The 15,171-nt window shown below is 45.5% G+C and overlaps 2 protein-coding genes across 14 annotated transcripts in view; one reads left to right on the plus strand and one right to left on the minus strand.

Annotated features, from left to right (window-relative positions):
• HERC1 (HECT and RLD domain containing E3 ubiquitin protein ligase family member 1) overlaps positions 1 to 15,171 on the plus strand; it is a 964,782-nt gene that overhangs the window by 600,549 nt on the left and 349,062 nt on the right. The window lies entirely within an intron of this gene.
• LOC147015511 (uncharacterized) overlaps positions 1 to 15,171 on the minus strand; it is a 284,377-nt gene that overhangs the window by 99,860 nt on the left and 169,346 nt on the right. Inside the window, exon 1 of one of the 13 annotated variants that reach the window (XM_085850331.1) lies at positions 7,534 to 8,435. The exons of the other annotated variants lie outside the window; for them this stretch is intronic. The gene's annotated coding sequence lies outside the window, so the exon portion shown is untranslated. Of the gene's footprint in view, positions 1 to 7,533; positions 8,436 to 15,171 lie in introns of those variants that run through there. 13 annotated transcript variants of the gene reach the window in all.

Consider the following 15,171-nt stretch of genomic DNA (forward strand, 5'->3'; position numbering starts at 1 on the left):
TATATACATACACACACATGCATACAACCAGTCGCTTCACTGGGGAGGATGGGGAGCAGGGAGACGAGAAGATGGAGATGGAGGGAAGGGGGGAAGCTTGGAAGGGGTAAAGAGCGAAGAAGGGGTAAAGAGCGAAGAAGGGGGGGCGACGCCTCACCGAATGTTGTTATACACTGCAGGAGAGGGGGTGCGAGAATGTGGCGTGAGAGACTTTTGACTTTTATTACAAAAGTGTTTTAATTTGCCTTGTGAAATGTTTTATAAAGAAAAACAGTTGAGGCACCATTTGCCTGAGGTTCATAAAAGCATCAACACATGAGAATCAAGTGCCATTCTTTAAGTACAGGTGGTCCAGCAGAGTCAGAAAGACAATGAAAGTTCAAGGATCAATGATATTATTACAACTCACAAAAAATGTGAACTTCATTCTCCACACATTTACACAAGATACCACCATTGCACCATAAGTCTTCAAACACAGGAAGACTTCCCATGTTTACATGATATGCATGTTCTAATTTTATACGAGCAGACACCAACCCTTTGAAACAATAAAGTGCATTTTCATTTTTCTTATTCACCAATCTGGCTTTTCTGGTCTTATAAATTGCAAGCTTAGCAATCCCAAGTAAAAAAATTCAAAAGCAAAAACCAGATTTGTTTCCAGTGTTGAGAGCGAGCCCCTCGATAAACATTGGAAAGGAAAAACCAATTTTAAATTTTAAAAAAACAATTCAGATACAGAAACAGAAGTGATGACCTCTTGCACTCAATGAACGCATGATTCAAATTTTCGATACTCATACAGAAGGGGCATGAATTAGACACAGAGGGATTAAATTTCTGTAGTAGAACCTGTGTAGCCAGGGCTTGATGGACCAGTCTCCAATTTAAGTCTCCCGTGAGACCAACGGTCAGAAATTTGTACATCACCTTCCAATTGGGAGTAAGAAAAGCTCCTGCAGATAAGGTCTCTTTCCAGTGGTTTCTCAACGTTGTCGTACAGCCCGGTAAACACACTTCTAGACAAATCCCACGTAATGTTTTTTTCCCCCATGACGTGGAACACACCAGACTCGTCACTGTTTGAAGTGAACACGTCATGGTGTTTTTGGACAGTGATGGAAAGTTCAGGAAAATTTTGGCGAAAATCAACTTCTTCACTTACCCCATTCCACCCAATATTTAAATGTAGAAAAGTCTGGGTTACTATGCTCATGACCTCACCCACTACTCTCATTGAATGCAATCCAATTTTTTTAGAGATCGAGCCAGCAGGCAACCATCGTTTCAAGGAAGGCTCCATAAGTTCTCGCACTTTATTTATTCCACTATTTGTAAACGACTTTATGAAAGACCGGCTGGTAGATATTCTAGCAAATAATAAGTTTTGGAATAGTGGCTCATGCACAAAATTCCTGGCATCATAGGAGATCTCGAGCCGCTGCACTCCAAGAGCTTGCCAAGCATTCAGAAGAGATTGATGAAACGCAGAGAGCCGAGCTCCATCAACCTGCTTTAGGTCTATAAGGAAGAGTTCCCGGTCATAGTCCAAACCACCTATTTGCCGAAGCAAGGTATTGGTGAGAGAACGCCAGGACACTACTTCACCATACAGTAGACGTTTTATTGCCATAAGTCGAAAAGCCATTATTCGACTCGGGATGTGCACCAAGTTTTGGCCACCAGACATTCGTGACCTGCACAATACATCTGGCTTGAGCCAGTGGTGGCCTCCACAGAAAAAAAAATCAATCAGACTTCTGAATGCTTGTGATCACAGCTTGAGGAGGCTGGAGTGCAATAAGCTTGTGCCATACGGTTGGAAGTATCAGGTTATTAATGATTGTTACCCGCGCCTTAAGTGACAAGAACTGGAGCACTCCTTTCCACCTTGATAGTTTCTGCTTAATGTTGTCGAGGAAACCATCCCAATTCCTTTGGATATTGCTCGTAGTTCCCAAATGGATTTCTCAGTATTTAAACCCATCTGTTTTCCATAACACTCCTCGAAGAGTTGGGAGAGGTGCAGATGAGGAGTGTGATGAGGAGAATGTATTTGGGTATAGCCAGAGCTATACTCTTGTTCCAATTTACTCTTGCTGATGAGGCAAGTTAAAATTTGGCAAGACAATGGGATAGCTCACTGACATCTTTTGGGTTTTTGACCACAACACACAGATCATCTGCATAAGCAGAAATAAAAATGTTCGGACTGTTTGACAAGGATAACCCAGACAATGAGGTGCGAAGGATAGCCAGTAGAGGTTCAACAGAAAGTGTGTAAAACATGCCTGACAGTGGACAACCCTGACAGATACCACGCTGAAAAGGAAAGGGATGGCACAAGCTATTATTTACTTTTAGCAGGCATGATGCATTTCTGCACAAAAGTTTTATGCAGGATATGAATTTTTCCCCAAAACCTGCTCTGTTAAGGACCGCAAATAAGAAATAATGATCCACACTGTCAAAGGCTTTTTCCTGATCCAGGAGTAACAACCCAAAACCCTGAGGCATGGTTTGACCGATGGCAATTAAATCTCGAACTAAACCAGAGAGTTGGTGTCAAAGCCACCCAATGCTCGCCTGTTTATACATTTATCGTTTTTAAAAGACTAGTCTAATAATATTTTTTTATAAAGCATTGCAGTGAAGTCTGATCCAAATAATTTTAAAGCAATATATGTATTTGTATATTGTAATCAGTAAACTAGTACACATAAATGAATAGCAAGCGTCTAGTATAAACAGGCGAGCATTGGGTGGCTTTGACACCATCTTATGTTGAAATTTAAAAAAAAATTAAAATAATTTGTTGATTTCAACTTCACTACACCAATAGTATACCCCAAAGGAACCTCCATGCCAAATATCAGCATCCTAGTACACATATTAAATGATATGAATGGCAAGCTTCTAAATAACTTGCACCAAAAACTTTAACATTTTCACGCTCACGATCATGCTGGGGTATCGCTATAGCTCTCTGTTCTTCAAACAGGCGAGCTAAAAAAGTCATATATGGATCGTTCAGGTATGCAATACGTTTGATCATTTCCAATCAGGAGAGAGATGACATTTTTAAGACGCATTGCAAGCACTTTTGACACAATCTTATAATCAGTATTTAGCAATGAAACAGGCTGCCAGTTTGTAATCTGTGCAAATCCCCTTTCTTTGGGAGGAGACACAAAACCACTCTCCTGCAGCTCAGGGGCAATTCACCCTGATCTAAGCTTTCAAGCAGGGTCTCCATTAGAGCAGGACCCAGAATGTTCCAAAAAGCTTTGTAAAATTCAGCAGGAAGTCCGTCAAGTCCGGGGGCTTTGCCGTCCTCAAGCAGTTTTGATGCCGCAGTGAGCTCCTCAAACGAAATGTCACATTTGAGTTGCTGTTGCTGTTCTTGAGAAAGGGATGGAAGAAGTTCAACCACCTCATTTATCATCGTTTTTTTCACAGTTCTCGGTGTAAACAGATTTGAGTAGAAAACCTGCATCGAATGTTTAATGTTACTCTGGCAAGTCAGAACACCGTTAGAAGAGTGTAAACTGTGAATCTGTCGAGAGGTCTTGACAGCCTTATTAAGGTTGAAGAATTCCTTATTTGGAGTCTCCAGTTGAGTTCTGCTCATCCGAAGATGAACCATTGCTCCAGCCACACACTCCTTGACTAGTTCAGCCAGTAGAGTCTTTTTTTCCACCAACTGCTGATGGTGATCACTTCTACTGGATGTTCCAGCTTCTTGCTCATATTTAAATACATCTTTGAGAGCACTTATCAACCCACATGCATTACTGGTGGTATGAGAGCAATATTGTTGACAGAAAATCCGAATTTGGGATTTTGTACAGTCCCACCACTGTCGAGTATTCAGAAAGGAACACTTGTGGTTATAACTTCTTCCATACAAGTCTGAAGGCATTTTCAAACTGTACATCTTGTAATAATTTAACATTGAAAGTCCATTATGCACTATTACAACAATTAAAGGGTAACATACATTCCATTGCAATCGTATGATGATCAGAAAAGCCAGATGGACTTATGCTTGTTCTCTGAACCAGATTCACCATTCCCTGGTTTACATACAGTCTGTCCAGTCGGCCCATAGTTATCTGGTTCTTTGAACAGCACACCCATGTATATTGACGGGTGTTGGGATTTTGCAGACGCCAAACATCCCGAAATTAAAATTTTTGTCCAAGTTTTGCCAAAAACCTTGCACTGGATGGATGGGGCTCAGGAGTATTCCTGTCCAGTCGGGGGTTGAGTGTGGAGTTATAATCTCCCCCCCCCATACAAATTAGACTAGTCAAGTCAACAGTGTTTAGAAAGCCTGCTAACTTTGGAAAGAATAGAATCCTTTCAGTGCTGTCGCTGGGGCAATACACATCAATAATACAAATTTTTGGATTGCTACTTATCAATTCTACAGCAATTAAGAATCCTTTACAGACCACCCTACAAGAAATCTCCGAGGGTTGGACTCTAGGGTGCACAATAATTGCCACACCTGCCTTAGCATCCTCAAAGGCACTGGAGAAAAAAAGGTAACCTTTAAAAATCCTGCGCCACTCGTCCTCACAAGGTTAGTTGGTGTGTGTCTCTTGTAACATTAGAATATAATTTTTTTCTTTCTTAAACATCTGCAACACCTCGAGGCGACGCACACAGCTGCGGCCTCCATTTATGTTGAGGGATGCTACCTTCATTCATTTATTTATTTATTTTTGAAAACTATGACTATTACTACTCTTGGAGTTCTTTTCCAGCATTAGTGGCACACTTCCTCAACTGCTTGAATTGAGGTTCTGAAATTCTAACTTGCTGAGGTTCATGAATCATATTTTATGCAGTTTTTAACAAGGAGAAACAGGTCGGCATGTACGGCAAGGCCTTGCTCCACAACGGAGGTTACCATGTGCACCTTGGAAACTAACACAACGACCTTCTTGTTCATTCAAGAGGCTGCAGGGATGTTGTGTAAACCAACGATCCTTCTGATTGCCAGTAACACGTCCTCAATCTTTACCTCCCTCGGGGTATCACACGAGGCCATTTTTACGAGTAAGTGACTCGTACATGCTACGATTCAAACGAACGTTTGCCATAGCTAAAAGTATTTTTAACAAAAGAAAAGAGTTTAAATCAACAAAAGAAACCTACCACAAGCGACGCTTGCAAGTGGAGGAAACAAATAATAATAATAATAATACTAATAATAATAATAATAAAAATAATAATAATATGGACGAGGTCCAAGAATCGTTAAAGGCAGCCAAAAGTGTTGGCTAAAACTAGCAAACACGTCAGATGGAACACAGGCCTCAAAACCGGGAGGGGTTCCGAGATAGACCCGAACACCACCTACCGTGTGTTCTCGTTCTCTCGTTCTCTCGTTCTCTCGTTCTCTCTCTCTCTCTCTCGTTCTCGTTCTCTCTCTCTCTCTCTCTCTCTCTCTCTCTCGTTCTCGTTCTCTCTCTCTCGTTCTCTCTCTCTCGTTCTCTCGTTCTCTCTCTCTCTCTCGTTCTCTCTCTCTCTCTCTCGTTCTCTCTCTCTCTCGTTCTCTCTCTCTCTCTCGTTCTCTCTCTCTCTCTCTCTCTCTCTCTCTCTCTCTCTCTCTCTCTCTCTCTCTCTCTCTCTCTCTCTCTCTCTCTCTCTCTCTCTCTCTCTCTCTCTCTCTCTCTCTCTCTCTCTCTCTCTCTCTCTCTCTCTCTCTCTCTCTCTCTCTCTCTCTCTCTCTCTCTCTCTCTCTCTCTCTCTCTCTCTCTATATATATATATATATGACAAAACCAGGAGAAACGGGGTAAAGAGAAACGAAAACTAAAACATTTAGACAATAAGAAGAGAGAAAAGAGAAGCAACACAGGCTCCACACATACGCCAGGGACTGAGCAACAGCCCTCTGCGATTGCACGTGCGTGCCAAGTGAACAACAGCTGTGCAAAGAAAAAAAACACGAACACAGAGGAAAGAAATGGGAAATGTGGGAACACAAACCAGCACAACGGAGGACAGGTACTCATGACACGAAGCAAGCAGCCGCCATGACAGTACACACAACGTACCAATGGCCAGCAGGGGGCGAGAGAGAGACAGACAGACAGAAACAGAAACAGAGAGAGACAGAGACAGACAGAGAGACAGAGACAGCAAGAGAAAGGGGGAGAGAGAGACAGACAGAGACAGCGAAAGACAGAGACAGAGACAGACTTGACTTTTATGTCCCCTTATTACAAAAGTATAAAAAACAATTTATAAAGGAGAAACATTTTTCAAAAGGACACAAAAAAAGTACATAACATATTCAAGAATATAAGGTTACATCATGATAGCAAAAGTGATCAGTCTGTGATTAAGAGACCATTTTGAACAGTACAAAGTGCATAATTTAGAGCCCACATACTTTTAAAAATGCACATTTTGTTTATGAAAGTGTAAAAAGAAAATTCCATTTTAATACGGGCAAAAACGATTCCTTTAAACAAGGCCAGAAGGTTATCAGCACACCCTGAAATATTTTCAATTTTTGCTTTCCTTGTGCGATAAATTGACATCTTTGCTGTCGCAATAAGAAAATTGGCTAAAATCACTTCCAGTGGATGTGTTTTAGATTCAAAGCCAAAAATAAAAACTTTTAAAGTGAAGTTGAAAGAAAGCTTGGAGCACAATTCGCAAAGCAAACCAAACAAAGGGATCAAGCGTGCACGTTCAACATAAGCATATGACAAGGTCTCGAGAGTTCCACAGAAGGGACATTGGTCAGGTATTTCAAGAGAAAAAAACATGCAGGAGTTTATTTGCCGGTAATACCAAATGTGCCAGCCTCCAAGACAGGTCAGCAGTTTTCTTTTGGATAAGAACATGGTAAAAGGCTTTCCAGTTAGGTTGGAAGGGGTATTCTGGAGGCAAGTAGTTGTGCCACTTCTTTGACTGCCAAGTTCCTAAAGGTCGAATTGCTTTCACACAGGCCTGATATATGTGACGTTTTCTCAGACCGACTTGTGGTGCGATTCCAAAATGTATTTTTGGTAAATACTTTACAATTGAACCGGAAATCATGACAGTGGGAGTGAGTTCGAGATTTGGGAAGAGAGGATTTGATTCGCGAACAGTTGAGCCATCACCAGTGGGAGGAGATCTCTCCCAGTGTACCTTAACTCTCTGGTACACCTGAAGTACTTCACATAATAAAAGAGATACTTGGTGGTAGGACCGTATGCCAACCTTGGTTGCTAGTGCTGCAGCACTCAACCATTTCATGTTGTCAATCATGACATCAGAAATGCAATGGACACCGTTTTGAATAAAATGATCGATAAAAGAACACTCTGTTCTTATTCTTTTAAAAAGAGAATTGTAAAACAGAGGTTCGTTCAAAAACATATCTTTTGTGTCGGAAAGATAATCACGGTCGACTCAAAAACATGCCAAGCATTTAAAATGCTATTATAATAAGGTGGAAGCAAGGACAAATCAATACATTCCACATTCATTAAAAATAATCCTGATGAAAAGTCAAGCATACCAGCTTGACGAAGGATGGGAAGAGCGGCGGACCTCCAGACTAAGTCCGACGGACTGTAGAGAAGCCGCCAGATTGAGGCGACGCCGAAGGCCATTGCCCTGCACACAATGTCCACAAGACCCTGTCCACCTTCCTCCAATGGAAGATTTAGGATCTGTGGACGAAGCCAGTGTTTTCCACTCCAGAAAAAATTCGTTAAGGTTTTCTGTATGTTTGACAAAAAATATTCAGGAGGTGGTATGGCTTTGATCCTGTGCCACAATAGAGATGCTACCAAGTTATTGATGACCAGGACTCGGCCTCGATAAGAGAGCAGTCAGTAAGCCTTTCCATTTCAGCAGCTTTTGTTCGAGAGCTTCAGCGAGACCCTCCCAATTCTTTGCTTGTGTTGCTGCATCACCGATGAAAACGCCAAGGTACTTCATTCCGTTGTGAGACCAGGTGAGGCGTTCCGGAAGAACAGGCATGGGCAGCTGGCATAGGCCGATCCACAGTGCCTGGCACTTGTTCCAGTTTATTGCAGTTGAAGAAGGTAAACCATAATAGTTCAAACAGTCCACCAGTTTCTTGATCTCCTTGCTTGTGCGTACAATGACACAAATATAATCACCATAGGCAGAAACTTTCACATGTTTTACTTGCAGATTTGTGTAACCAGTTAAGAAGCTGCACACTTTGATTAGGAGAGGCTCGATAGTAAGAGAGTACAAAATGCCAGACAAAGGACATCCTTGACGGATACCTCTTCCAACCTTTACAAGTGAAGTCAATCCAGTTTACTTGTTGGCGTGTCTACTTGTTGAACGAGTTTGTCCCGTACGTCATTGGGAGGGGGCGTGTCCACTTGTTGAACGAGTTTGTCCCGTACGTCATTGGGAGGGGGCGTGTCCACTTGTTGAACGAGTTTGTCCCGTACGTCATTGGGAGGGGGCGTGTCCACTTGTTGAACGAGTTTGTCCCGTACGTCATTGGGAGGAGGCGTGTCCACTTGTTGAACGAGTTTGTCCCGTACATCATTGGGAGGAGGCATGTCCACTTGTTGAACGAGTTTGTCCCGTACGTCATTGGGAGGAGGCGTGTCCACTTGTTGAACGAGTTTGTCCCGTACGTCATTGGGAGGAGGCGTGTCCACTTGTTGAACGAGTTTGTCCCGTACGTCATTGGGAGGAGGCGTGTCCACTTGTTGAACGAGTTTGTCCCGTACGTCATTGGGAGGAGGCGTGTCCACTTGTTGAACGAGTTTGTCCCGTACGTCATTGGGAGGGGGCGTGTCCACTTGTTGAACGAGTTTGTCCCGTACGTCATTGGGAGGGGGCGTGTCCACTTGTTGAACGAGTTTGTCCCGTACGTCATTGGGAGGAGGCGTGTCCACTTGTTGAACGAGTTTGTCCCGTACGTCATTGGGAGGAGGCGTGTCCACTTGTTGAACGAGTTTGTCCCGTACGTCATTGGGAGGGGGCGTGTCCACTTGTTGAACGAGTTTGTCCCGTACGTCATTGGGAGGAGGCGTGTCCACTCGTTCAGCCGGTTTATCCTGTCCGTTGGTTGAAAGGGAAACGTTAACATTAATCTGAGAGTAGTTGTTATTCCGTTCGGCCGTGGAAGGCTGCGTTTTTCGAAGAGGGCAAAACTGTTTCATATGTCCCGCTGCACCACGACCAAAGCACTTCAGGGTGTCAGTGTTAACATATACTTGGTAATCGTGACTATTCACACTTTAAAATGACGTTCTGAGAGGGATAATCCTTGTTGAGTACCATAAATACCCGTCTACGGAAACACATCACGTGACTGGCACGTTCATCGTTGCAGCCCAAAGGGAGCATAATTAGAGGGGACACGCAGTTTTCATAGCGTTGCAGCGAACTCAGGATTAAATCACCGCTCAGGAATGGCGGTACATTTGAGATAACCACTTTCTAAGCAGGAGTATCTAATGGATAAGTCATCACAAAGTGTCCAGAGTCGAGGGACAGGCCTTGTTGGACGATGAGAGCAACGTGCTCTTCGTTGGACACAAACACGATCACTCGTTTATTCATGCGCGACGCGGCTCGTACCTCAATGTGGTGAATTGAAGGACGTGACGCGTGATCACATGTCGTGCGTCCCGCATATAAGGCGAAGTCTCCGCGCGGACGTGGTGATTGTCCCTGGGGCATTGTCATTTACTGCGGCGGTTCACTTGGTGCTCGTTGAATGGTGAGAATTGAGAGTATATCGGACTCCGTGCTTATGCTGATTTATTCTGCGATGATTAATTGCACATGTATACATTACTGCTTATGTACTCCTAGCTGAACCTGTATTCCCTGGTGTGCCCGTAGAAGCGGCTCCAATCAAATGGAATAAAGCCTAAACTCTGAAGGTTCTTCTCTCGCTTTTACTTCAATTTATTCCATTTAGTTTTCTCGGCTCTCTCGACCAACGATGGACAAGATCTACAAACCAGAGAGGTTCAACGCTGACCCGAATGCGACTGACTCGGAAATGAAATTGTTGCATTAGTTCCGTTCCTTCTCACACTATCTGACCATCATCGAAGAGGGTGCCGACAAACTGGCCGCCCTCGTGAATCATGTCTCCCCCAACGTATTCCGGCTCTTCTCGGAGTGTGACACTTACGATGCAGCGATCAACGAGCTGCGGGCGCTCTACGTGAAGCACAAGAACGAGGTATACATACGACATCTTCTCAACACACGCAAGCAAGCAGCCAGGGAGACCATCGATCAGTTCCTGCAAGCTCTAAAGCAGTTGGGAAAAGACGGCAGTTTCCGGGCCGTAACCGCCGAGGAACACCGAGATGAAGCGACCAGAGAAGCGTTCATCCAAGGACTTAGATCAGCCCACATACGGCAACGCTTACTGGAGAAAGCACAACCCACTCTTGAAAGGGTAGCCGACCAGGCTCGAGCGATGGATACGGCTCAGCAGCAATCTGAGTCATTTGGGACACCGATGCTGCTAATGAACGCTGCTATGGGGGAAACTCAAGGAACCCCACAGGGCACCCCAGACACAGAGGACGGAGGAAAACTCGAGGAATCGGATACCCAGACCTCGTCAAACTCTTCAGCAACTACATCGGTTGGTAAATGCTTCTTTTGTGGGTACAAAAGACACCCCCGCCACCAATGCCTTGCCAGAGATGCCACATGCATGAATTGTGACAAGGAAGGGCATTATGCCAGGGTATGTAAAGCTACTCAGAGGAGAAATAAACCCACTTCTGCGGCCCTCTACTCACAAAAGAAACTAACTGCAGCCTCACCGGGGAATCTATCCAAGGCTATCATCAACGTACGAATTAACGGGCATATGGTTGAGGCTCTGATTGATACCGGTAGCTCTGAGAGTTTCGTCAAGAGCTCGCTAGTGAAGGGCAGGAAATGGAAGATCCACCCGACAGACAATACGGTATGCATGGCCGCCACATCTCTACAGTTCCGCGTACGAGGGTACTGCAATGTTGAATTGGACGTAAAAGGGTACACGCATCGGGATGTAAGGGTGCTGATGCTTCATGATTTATGCGCAGACGTAATTCTGGGTCATAATGTCCTCAAGCAGCACACGAGCGTCGAAATACCCTTTGGAGGAAGCAAACCTCGCCTAATTTTAAATGCTCTGACCACCGCAGAGGTAACTTCCCCCCTGCTGTTTGCTAACCTGTCGCCGAACTGTAAACCGATAGCGATCAAATCGCGGCGATATACCACTGCTGATATGAACTTCATCACTTCAGAGACCAAGCGATTACTGGAAGAAGGAATTATAGAACCGAGCGATTCGCCATGGCGCGCACAGGTGTTGGTGACTAGCAGCCAGAACCATAAGAAACGAATGGTTGTCGATTACTCTCAGACGGTCAATCGCTTCACCCAACTCGATGCCTATCCTTTGCCGCGCATAGACGAGATGGTCGAACGCGTGGCCAGTTATAAAATATTCAGCACCATCGATTTGCGAAGCGCCTATCATCAAATTCCCATCCGAGAGGAAGACAAACCCTACACCGCGTTCCAGGCAGGCAGACGCCTCTTCCAATTCAGGAGGATTCCGTTCGGTGTCACGAATGGGGTAGCTTGCTTCCAACGAGTTATGGACGACATCATCTCAGATGAAAACCTCAAAGACACTTTCGTTTACGTGGACAATGTCACGGTGTGCGGTAGGGATCGGGGGGAACATGATATGAATCTGGACAGATTCTTGAGCATTGCTAGAAAATATAATCTGACCCTCAATTACGAGAAATGCGTATTCTCGGCAAGGTCAATTGACCTTCTCGGCTACACAATAGCCGACGGCACGATTAGGCCCGATCCTGAACGTTTGCGCCCGCTTCGTGAGCTACCCCCACCTCAGGACCTGCAGACAATGCGCCGGGTGATCGGCATGTTCGCTTACTATGCCAGATGGATCTCCCAATACTCCGAGAAAATACATCCCCTAGTGCATTGCAAGAACTTCCCACCAGATGCCGCTGTTGTAAAAGCTTTCCACAGCCTCAAAGATGATATCAGTAATTCTGTGGTATTATCGATCGACAGCTCGGTGCCCTTCGTGGTGGAAACGGATGCCTCTGATCACGCGATAGCTGCGACGCTAAATCAGTCTGGGCGGCCAGTCGCGTTCTTCTCGAGAACTCTCTCTGGAAGCGAGCAGAGACACTCAGCGATAGAGAAGGAGGCGTACGCGATCGTCGAAGCGCTACGAAAATGGAGACACTATTTACTAGGAAACCACTTCACGCTCGTCACGGACCAGCGATCCGTTGCATTCATGTTTGATGGGAAAAATAACGGGAAAATTAAGAATGAAATGATCGTGAGATGGCGGATAGACCTAGCTTGCTATAGTTACGACATTGTTTACCGGCCCGGGAAGGAAAACCCTGCTGCAGATACCTTCTCTCGGGTCCACTGTTCGGTGACAATTAGTCAGGCTTTGCAAGACCTACACGTGTCTCTCTGCCACCCAGGGGTAACCAGAATGGCACATTTCGTGCGCAGACAAAATCTTCCCTATTCTATTGAAGATATTAAACAAATGAATGCTTCATGCCCTGTTTGTGCTGAACTAAAACCCAGATTCTATGGTGCGGCATCTGGCAGATTGATCAAGGCCACTTCTCCCTTCGAGAGACTAAACATCGACTTCAAAGGGCCCCTGCCGACCGAGACAGACAACAGATACATATTCACCGTTGTTGATGAATATTCAAGGTTCCCCTTCGCATTTCCGTGCTCGGATATGACCTCGGGCACTGTCGTGAAATGTCTCTCTGACCTCTTCGCTATGTTTGGGAAACCTTCGTACATACATTCAGACAGAGGGCCGTGTTTCATGTCGGCCGGGCTAAAACAATTCCTACTGGAGCTCGGCATAGCAACTAGTCGAACGACGGGTTACAACCCACAGGGTAACGGGCAGGTGGAACGGTATAACGGAGTTATTTGGAAAGCTGTAACTCTGGCGTTGAAATCAAGAGGACTGAGCCACGGGCAATGGGAGGTTACCCTTCCCGACGCTCTGAATTCCATACGCTCTTTGCTCTGCACGTCCACCAATGCAACTCCTCACGAACGAATGTTTACTCACCAGTGACGATACGTTGACGGCCAAACGGTGCCCAACTGGCTAACCCATCCCGGAACAGTGTTCATGAAACGCCCGGTACGACAAAGCAAGTATGAACCCATGGTGGAGGGGGTCGAACTCATTGATACTAATCCAGAGTATGCTCATGTCAGACTCCCGGATGGCAGAGAGACCACCGTGTCGGTTCGCCATTTGGCTCCCTCAGGTATTCCTCCCGCAGGTACACCACCTTCTGGCACTCCTCCCTCTGACATCCCCTCCCCAGGTGTTCCCCCCCCAGGAACTCCACCGGGCGACGGGGCTGCCGCGTACCACCCGAGAGCGATCGAGGAGTCATCCCCGGCACAAGTCGAGGCTCACCAAGAGGATCGGAAGCCTCCCTCAAGTGAAACTGCCATTTACTCCCGGAGTGGTCGGCGGATAAAACCCCCTTGCCGACTCGACCTGTAGAGGGGATTATCGGCATCCTCGATGCTCACGCTCCTATATGCTCATTATATCATATATCGATGCTCATTCCCATGCTCCTGCAACTCAAAATAATCCTCACTGCTTGGCATGTATGCTTCTGTAGATCAAATAGTTCGCGTTGCTTGAAATGTATACTCCTATAGTGCTGAAGTAATCATGGTGCGTAAGTTGGACCCCTAGTTACATTTTAAAGACGGGGAGAATGTGGTGAATTGAAGGACGTGACGCGTGATCACATGTCGTGCGTCCCGCATATAAGGCGAAGTCTCCGTGCGGAAGTGGTGATTGTCCCTGGGGCATTGTCATTTACTGCGGCGGTTCACTTGGTGCTCGTTGAATGGTGAGAATTGAGAGTATATCGAACTCCGTGCTTATGCTGATTTATTCTGCGATGATTAATTGCACATGTACACATTACTGCTTATGTACTCCTAGCTGAACCTGTATTCCCTGGTGTGCCCGTAGAAGCGGCTTCAATCAAATGGAATAAAGCCTACACTCTGAAGGTTCTTCTCTCGCTTTTACTTCACTCACCAAACCGGATTATGTTCCCAATCGCGAGAACAATCGCTTCCACCGAAACGCCCTCGGGTGGCGAGCAGGCGACGCCATTTTTCACGATAACCGAACGCGGAATATCACTGCGAGCGAGCGGCCGCCATGTTTCACCACACGACGTCTCTCGGACACAGGAAGAGGAAGTCACCAAAACACCCCAACCTTTCCCGAACTGTGGGAAAGGAAGCGCTAACCAAACAAAATAAGGAAAAATAAGCGAAATAAAAAAGCAAAATAAAGGGTTAAAGCGAAAAGTTTTTGAATTTTGAAATGACGAACAGGCTACCGCCCAGGAACCGACGATACCATAACTAGCGCCGCGACGAGCTCTCGCTCTCTTCTCTACACAAAGGGGAAACACAAGAAAACCTCACAAACATAACACACGAACACAGGGAGTGAAATGGGCAATGTGGGAACACAAACCAGCACAACGGAGGACAGGAACTCACGACACGAAGCAAGCAGCCGCCATGACAGTACACACAACGAACCAACGGCCAGCAGGGGGCGAGAGAGAAAGAGAGAGTGAGGGTGAGAATGAGAATGAGAATGAGGAGGTGGAGAATGAGGAGGGGGAGGAGAATGAGGAGGAGGAGGAGAATGAGGAGGAGGAGGAGAATGAGAAGGAGAAGGAGGAGGAGAAGGAGAGAAAAAAAAAGATATAAATGGTGAGGGGTGGAGATGGGGTGAGCAAAGAGAATGTTGTGTTACGCTTAATGACTGGACGCAAAAAAACCATCATGTCAGAACCCCTGTACACATGACACAACAGAGTTTGTATAGTAATCCGCTGGCACATCTGCAAAAACTTTTATCCCAGTTCCAGAGAATTTGTGGGAGCATGAACCAAAAGCGATCATGTAAAGTGTAAACAATGAAGTCCCACTCACATCCAACCTCATGATCCCATCTGGCATGAACAATAAAAAAAAGCATTGTGACAAGATACAGAGAGAGACAGAGACAGCAAGAGAGAGAGAGAGAGAGAGAGAGAGAGAG

This window comes from Eptatretus burgeri, chromosome 12, assembly GCF_056783735.1.
Source record: "Eptatretus burgeri isolate ZD-2024b chromosome 12, Ebu_testis_v1, whole genome shotgun sequence".
NCBI lineage: Eukaryota > Metazoa > Chordata > Myxini > Myxiniformes > Myxinidae > Eptatretus > Eptatretus burgeri.